This window comes from Crinia signifera, chromosome 19, assembly GCF_055691185.1.
Source record: "Crinia signifera chromosome 19, ASM5569118v1, whole genome shotgun sequence".
Taxonomy (NCBI): Eukaryota; Metazoa; Chordata; class Amphibia; order Anura; family Myobatrachidae; genus Crinia; species Crinia signifera.
In genome coordinates this window covers 19,501,925-19,510,733 of record NC_139226.1, presented here as the reverse complement: position 1 = coordinate 19,510,733, position 8,809 = coordinate 19,501,925, and the positions used below count along the sequence as shown (strand labels likewise).

The window sequence follows — 8,809 nt, the reverse complement described above, 5'->3', positions numbered from 1 at the left end:
AACGTAATTTTTTGACATAAATATGATGTAAAATAGGGCTTAAACAGGGAGGGAGTTTTTGTTACCTGGATGAAGTTTATGGCTCCACCCAGAGATACAAAAGTCATGGCGCTCAATCAATAGTGTTGGGTTGAATTAAAAAAGGGATTTTTATATATAAGGAGTATTTTGAAAAAAAATAATGTTGAATTTTTTTTTTTTTTTCCAACCAGCTGCAGCAAGCATCAGATGAGGTCTCCTGAGCTCATCGGAGAAATGGACAAAAAGTACAACAAGATGATGCTGTGCGCTGCTGGTTAGATATATAGTAAATGTATCTGCTGAGTGAATAAGGCTGGACACACTGCTTAAATTGTATCAATTTTTATATTAGTCATTTTAAAAGGATGGGTTATACAATCTCATCTACATAGTCATAGGCAATACAATACAATAATAAGAAAAGTAAAAAAAATATATAGAAAATAAAAATAAATAAATGAAAATAAAAAATAATATACAATGTTAAAAATGCGTGAAGATATTCCGTAATTAATTGAGATAATCAATTGGAATCGAGTGATATTATAGGTATGAGGTCTCCAGTAAATAAAGTGGGGAAGTGGTGTTGTTAGTACTGACAATTCAATGGGCGGTATTCAATGAGGCTGATTCGCCAGGTTTTTATAGCAATTTTGTGCTGTAATTTTTGACAAAAACGGTGAAGCACCCTATTCAATGACCAGATGGCGAATACATTTCAAGTTTTTTTTCGCCATGATTCACCGAGTAGCAATCGCTATCTTTTTATGGTGAAGTGGAATGTGAACTTTTAAAATAGAGTGGTTTGTTTTTTACATTTGGTGTCAAAAAAATCAGGAATTTTATTCTGAGGAGGGGCATGCTATTTTTATTCATGTGCACATGAATATATATTTAATAAAAAAAATATATATATATATATATATATCCACGTCTCGGACTGGCACTCTCTCCTCAATAGTTAATAGCCTCCGTGCCCTTGTAGAATAGGTATAGGCAGATAGAGAATCCCAGCAAGCAGGACCCCAAACACGGCACTGGAAGGTCTTTGTACAAACAGGACTTTATTTTCTCAACGTTTCGCGGAGTTTAACCGCGTCGTCAGGAGAAACAAGCAAGACAATGAAACATACTCACAGCTCACCTTATGTAGGGACCGGCATGCTGCATCCCCCGCCCACACGCCACAGATCACGGAGACCGGGATCACCTGTGAGTGGCGCACAAGATGACATCATGCAACCACAACAGGTCTGGGTTGCATAGCAACCAGCGTATCTCCGAGATCAGCAGCGCCGGCCGGCGTTAGCAAAGCAGTGCTAGTCAATACATAGGTTTATTTAAAAGAAATTACATTAAAACAATACAAGGACCAAAAGAAACATTACATAGTAAAGATATCTACAAAAGAACACGTACATATAAATACAATTAAAATAAAAATGACATTTAGTAAAATGTCACCACATACATATAAAAGAAATTAAGAACCAACAGTCAGAAAAATTAATTTTAAACACAATGCTATGTGTCAGATACGTCCAGTAGATAATAAATCTACATCAAAGTATTCCAGGCAATACGCTCATTAAGGCCCCTTGGAGACACAGTATCAAGTCTGTATATCCAAGAAGCCTCCAGGCGCAACAATTTTTTATTGCGGTCACCCCCCCTAATATTCTCAGGTACATGATCAATTATTAAATATTTTAGGGAACAAAGCTGGTGACCATGCACTTTGAAGTGCACAGCCACCGGCTGATCGCACGGTTTCCCCTTTAAAGCTGCTTTAATGGCAGATCTATGTAAGGCCATTCTTTCCTTGAATTTCCTGGACGTTTTGCCCACATAATAAAAGCCACACGGGCAGATTATAATGTAAACCACAAATCGAGATTCACAAGACAAAACATGGCGTATCTTGTATTTGAAGGCATTATGAGGGTGCTTAAAAGTGCCACCGGTGATTAAATAACCACAGGTTACACAATTAGGACACCTGTAACATCCAGGTTTTTTGGCAGAAAAAGTATTAAGTGTAGTATGATCACTAATATCAGTATGTACCAATAAGTCGCGGAGATTTTTACCACGACGATAGCAGGACAGGGGTCTGATGTTTTTGAAACATTCCAGCTTTTTGTCAGAAGCTACAATTGGCCAGAGGGAACGAGTTGCAATAGGCAGTACAGGGCTGGATGTGTCAAAGGTAGTAACTAATGGAAAAATTGCTTCCTTGGCTTTAGATACAGGTTTTAGAAGATCTTTACGATGTAACCCTAAAACTTTACTTTTGGACAACTGTAGCTGATTAAGAGGGTATCCACGTTCACGGAACTTCTCAATTACTTTATCCAACTCAGATGGGAGGGATGACCAGTCACTACTGATCCTCGCCACCCTCACCATCTGTGAATACGGAAGCCCTTTTTTCAGGGGGGGTGGGTGATGACTACTAGCCACCAATAGGGTATTCCTATCGGTCTGCTTAGAAAAAACCGATGTCTTAATCTGTCCATTGGTAATGCTTACAAGAACATCCAGGAATGCAATTTCCTTGTTACTACATTTAAAAGTGAATTTAATGGGAGAATCTAATTCATTGATTTCCCGCATCATGTCTAGGAAGGTGCTCTCACCACCTCCCCATACCATGAACACGTCATCAATGTATCTGCAGAACATCTGGATGTGCGGTCTGTGGCGGTGTGCAAAAAATACACTCTGCTCAAAACCGAACATGTATATATTCGCATATGATGGTGAAACCGCTGCCCCCATCGCACATCCAGATGTCTGCAGATACATTTTGCCATCAAAGACAAAATAATTACGGGTGAGAATAAGCTCTAATAGTGTCAGATATAATGTTACATCAAACCCGAAATGTTCAACCTTTTGACACAAAAACTCTTTAACTGCCCTTAACCCTTCTCCATGCGGAATTGAGGTATATAGACTTGTGAAATCCATAACACATAATAGTGTATCTGGTGCCACAGTGCCCAATTCCTCCAATTTATTTAAAAAGCAGGTAGTATCCTTAAGATACGTAGGTTGGATGGAGATGTGTGGTTGCACCAACATATCCAAAAGCTGGGACGTAGGTTGAAATAAACTCCCCCTGGCCGATATGATTGGTCGACCAGGGGGATTAGTCGCATTTTTGTGGATTTTGGGTAACGTGTATAATGCTGGTGCAACCGGGTAATGTACTTTTAACGCAGAGCAACATTTGTCATCAATTAAACCATCACTTTTTGACCTATCAAGCAGGTCAAAAAGTTCTTTTTGGTAACACATTGTGGGGTCACCACGCAATTTACAATACACTGTAGAGTCGCTTAGTTGGCGAACTGCTTCTAAACGATAGTCATTAACATTTTGTATCACTATCCCACCCCCCTTATCGGCGGGGCGGATAGTGATAGTTTTATCATTACTCAAACAATTTAAAGCACGTTGTTCTTCAGCCGATAAATTGCAATGTGAAATTTTATTAACAACAGTGTATTTATGCATAGATTCACCCAACAATCTGTCAAACGTTTTCAACGAGGCATTATGGCTAATGGGATCATAGGTAGACAATTTCTGTTTTTTAACAAAGTCCTGCACAACAGATGTCGACACATTTTGTGTTGACCCTTGAAAATGTTCCTTAAGGCGCATGTTACGCGCTATTTTGTGTCTGTCCATTTGCCAATTAAAGTCATTATGTCGATTAGTCGGTATGAACGACAGTCCTTTGTTCAATACCGATTTTTCAGCCTTCGTTAGAACACGATGTGACAAGTTATAAATTAGCTCCGGGACTTGGTGCGTGCTTTTGAATTCCCTTTCGCACTGGCCCCCTCTTCTTGTCCTTTGGCTTTTCCACCCCTGCCACGGGTGGTTGCGCCTAAAGGGGGACGCTTAGATGTACTTGCGTCATCAGAGTCTGGGACAATGAAATCGCTGTCACTTTGGGATGATGAGTGATAGTTGACATTTCTATCCTTTTTATTACGCCAAGTGCGTTTTCTCTGGGTGTTACCATAGCTTTGGTTACTTTTATCTGAACCAGTCAACCATCTGTACACATTGTTATAGTCATAGTCCTGTTGGACAGTGGTAAGTTTAGATTTCTTAAACTTAATTAGCTCAGATTTGTACGCATCACATTGTTGATTTAATTTCACCCAAAGTTTATCATTGGCGCGGTCAGCCATCATGGCTTGATGTTCATCATGAACCACAGTCACTTTATCCCTGGTGATTTTAAGCTCACGGCCAGCAAATTCGATCACAAGCAGCATTAGATCTAGGCTGCATTTATTTAATACGGCAACCCACCGTCGACAGAACTCTGGGCTAGCACGCCCTATCGTAGGTACATTACGGACACGAAACCCTCTGGGAATCAACTTCTGTCGAAAATAGTCAGAAAGTGACTGACCATGTAAAAGATAGTCAATCTCCTTTTTACGCAATTTGAATAACTTCTGATAGACGTCCTCCACATTAACAGCACTGTATTCTTGTTCAGTTACAAACAAAATCTGCGATGCTTCATCAGGAGAAAAGTTCAATGTCTCACCTCTGGGAAGTTCTGAATTCCCCGGATCAGTGAAGCCGTCAATCCGTTGGCTGTTGGTAACAGACTGCATGTCTGTGCAGGTGAGCGATGAAGTAGGTAATTAGTCACTGAGCTCAAAATAGCGGAGGTGCCTTGTCCCTTTAAGGTGTAAGCAAAACACCAAGTCGATATCCACGTCTCGGACTGGCACTCTCTCCTCAATAGTTAATAGCCTCCGTGCCCTTGTAGAATAGGTATAGGCAGATAGAGAATCCCAGCAAGCAGGACCCCAAACACGGCACTGGAAGGTCTTTGTACAAACAGGACTTTATTTTCTCAACGTTTCGCGGAGTTTAACCGCGTCGTCAGGAGAAACAAGCAAGACAATGAAACATACTCACAGCTCACCTTATGTAGGGACCGGCATGCTGCATCCCCCGCCCACACGCCACAGATCACGGAGACCGGGATCACCTGTGAGTGGCGCACAAGATGACATCATGCAACCACAACAGGTCTGGGTTGCATAGCAACCAGCGTATCTCCGAGATCAGCAGCGCCGGCCGGCGTTAGCAAAGCAGTGCTAGTCAATACATAGGTTTATTTAAAAGAAATTACATTAAAACAATACAAGGACCAAAAGAAACATTACATAGTAAAGATATCTACAAAAGAACACGTACATATAAATACAATTAAAATAAAAATGACATTTAGTAAAATGTCACCACATACATATAAAAGAAATTAAGAACCAACAGTCAGAAAAATTAATTTTAAACACAATGCTATGTGTCAGATACGTCCAGTAGATAATAAATCTACATCAAAGTATTCCAGGCAATACGCTCATTAAGGCCCCTTGGAGACACAGTATCAAGTCTGTATATCCAAGAAGCCTCCAGGCGCAACAATTTTTTATTGCGGTCACCCCCCTAATATTCTCAGGTACATGATCAATTATTAAATATTTTAGGGAACAAAGCTGGTGACCATGCACTTTGAAGTGCACAGCCACCGGCTGATCGCACGGTTTCCCCTTTAAAGCTGCTTTAATGGCAGATCTATGTAAGGCCATTCTTTCCTTGAATTTCCTGGACGTTTTGCCCACATAATAAAAGCCACACGGGCAGATTATAATGTAAACCACAAATCGAGATTCACAAGACAAAACATGGCGTATCTTGTATTTGAAGGCATTATGAGGGTGCTTAAAAGTGCCACCGGTGATTAAATAACCACAGGTTACACAATTAGGACACCTGTAACATCCAGGTTTTTTGGCAGAAAAAGTATTAAGTGTAGTATGATCACTAATATCAGTATGTACCAATAAGTCGCGGAGATTTTTACCACGACGATAGCAGGACAGGGGTCTGATGTTTTTGAAACATTCCAGCTTTTTGTCAGAAGCTACAATTGGCCAGAGGGAACGAGTTGCAATAGGCAGTACAGGGCTGGATGTGTCAAAGGTAGTAACTAATGGAAAAATTGCTTCCTTGGCTTTAGATACAGGTTTTAGAAGATCTTTACGATGTAACCCTAAAACTTTACTTTTGGACAACTGTAGCTGATTAAGAGGGTATCCACGTTCACGGAACTTCTCAATTACTTTATCCAACTCAGATGGGAGGGATGACCAGTCACTACTGATCCTCGCCACCCTCACCATCTGTGAATACGGAAGCCCTTTTTTCAGGGGGGGTGGGTGATGACTACTAGCCACCAATAGGGTATTCCTATCGGTCTGCTTAGAAAAACCGATGTCTTAATCTGTCCATTGGTAATGCTTACAAGAACATCCAGGAATGCAATTTCCTTGTTACTACATTTAAAAGTGAATTTAATGGGAGAATCTAATTCATCTCCGTGATCTGTGGCGTGTGGGCGGGGATGCAGCATGCCGGTCCCTACATAAGGTGAGCTGTGAGTATGTTTCATTGTCTTGCTTGTTTCTCCTGACGACGCGGTTAAACTCCGCGAAACGTTGAGAAAATAAAGTCCTGTTTGTACAAAGACCTTTCCAGTGCCGTGTTTGGGGTCCTGCTTGCTGGGATTCTCTATCTGCCTATACCTATTCTACAAGGGCACGGAGCTATTAACTATTGAGGAGAGAGCCAGTCCGAGACGTGGATATCGACTTGGTGTTTTGGCTTACACCTTAAAGGGACAAGGCACCTCCGCTATTTTGAGCTCAGTGACTAATTACCTACTTCATCGCTCACCTGCACAGACATGCAGTCTGTTACCAACAGCCAACGGATTGACGGCTTCACTGATCCGGGGAATTCAGAACTTCCCAGAGGTGAGACATTGAACTTTTCTCCTGATGAAGCATCGCAGATTTTGTTTGTAACTGAACAAGAATACAGTGCTGTTAATGTGGAGGACGTCTATCAGAGTTATTCAAATTGCGTAAAAAGGAGATTGACTATCTTTTACATGGTCAGTCACTTTCTGACTATTTTCGACAGAAGTTGATTCCCAGAGGGTTTCGTGTCCGTAATGTACCTACGATAGGGCGTGCTAGCCCAGAGTTCTGTCGACGGTGGGTTGCCGTATTAAATAAATGCAGCCTAGATCTAATGCTGCTTGTGATCGAATTTGCTGGCCGTGAGCTTAAAATCACCAGGGATAAAGTGACTGTGGTTCATGATGAACATCAAGCCATGATGGCTGACCGCCCAATGATAAACTTTGGGTGAAATTAAATCAACAATGTGATGCGTACAAATCTGAGCTAATTAAGTTTAAGAAATCTAAACTTACCACTGTCCAACAGGACTATGACTATAACAATGTGTACAGATGGTTGACTGGTTCAGATAAAAGTAACCAAAGCTATGGTAACACCCTAGAAAACGCACTTGGCGTAATAAAAAGGATAGAAATGTCAACTATCACTCATCATTCCAAAGTGACAGCGATTTCATTGTCCCAGACTCTGATGACGCAAGTACATCTAAGCGTCCCCCTTTAGGCGCAACCACCCGTGGCAGGGGTGGAAAAGCCAAAGGACAAGAAGAGGGGGCCAGTGCGAAAGGGAATTCAAAAGCACGCACCAAGTCCCGGAGCTAATTTATAACTTGTCACATCGTGTTCTACGAAGGCGAAAAATCGGTATTGAACAAAGGACTGTCGTTCATACCGACTAATCGACATAATGACTTTAATTGGCAAATGGACAGACACAAAATAGCGCGTAACATGCGCCTTAAGGAACATTTTCAAGGGTCAACACAAAATGTGTCGACATCTGTTGTGCAGGACTTTGTTAAAAAACAGAAATTGTCTACCTATGATCCCATTAGCCATAATGCCTCGTTGAAAACGTTTGACAGATTGTTGGGTGAATCTATGCATAAATACACTGTTGTTAATAAAATTTCACATTGCAATTTATCGGCTGAAGAACAACGTGCTTTAAATTGTTTGAGTAATGATAAAACTATCACTATCCGCCCCGCCGATAAGGGGGGTGGGATAGTGATACAAAATGTTAATGACTATCGTTTAGAAGCAGTTCGCCAACTAAGCGACTCTACAGTGTATTGTAAATTGCGTGGTGACCCCACAATGTGTTACCAAAAAGAACTTTTTGACCTGCTTGATAGGTCAAAAAGTGATGGTTTAATTGATGACAAATGTTGCTCTGCGTTAAAAGTACATTACCCGGTTGCACCAGCATTATACACGTTACCCAAAATCCACAAAAATGCGACTAATCCCCCTGGTCGACCAATCATATCGGCCAGGGGGAGTTTATTTCAACCTACGTCCCAGCTTTTGGATATGTTGGTGCAACCACACATCTCCATCCAACCTACGTATCTTAAGGATACTACCTGCTTTTTAAATAAATTGGAGGAATTGGGCACTGTGGCACCAGATACACTATTATGTGTTATGGATGTCACAAGTCTATATACCTCAATTCCGCATGGAGAAGGGTTAAGGGCAGTTAAAGAGTTTTTGTGTCAAAAGGTTGAACATTTCGGGTTTGATGTAACATTATATCTGACACTATTAGAGCTTATTCTCACCCGTAATTATTTTGTCTTTGATGGCAAAATGTATCTGCAGACATCTGGATGTGCGATGGGGGCAGCGGTTTCACCATCATATGCGAATATATACATGTTCGGTTTTGAGCAGAGTGTATTTTTTGCACACCGCCACAGACCGCACATCCAGATGTTCTGCAGATACATTGATGACGTGTTCATGGTA

General features: G+C 41.0%; 1 long non-coding RNA gene across 1 annotated transcript in view; it reads left to right on the top strand.

The window, feature by feature from the left end:
* Positions 1–227: 227 nt before the first annotated feature.
* The window catches only part of LOC146041727 (uncharacterized), a 27,381-nt gene continuing 18,799 nt past the window's right edge, over positions 228–8,809 (top strand). The window contains exon 1 of the long non-coding RNA XR_014463565.1: positions 228–295. This is a non-coding gene — a long non-coding RNA (uncharacterized LOC146041727). The remainder of the gene's footprint in view (positions 296–8,809) is intronic.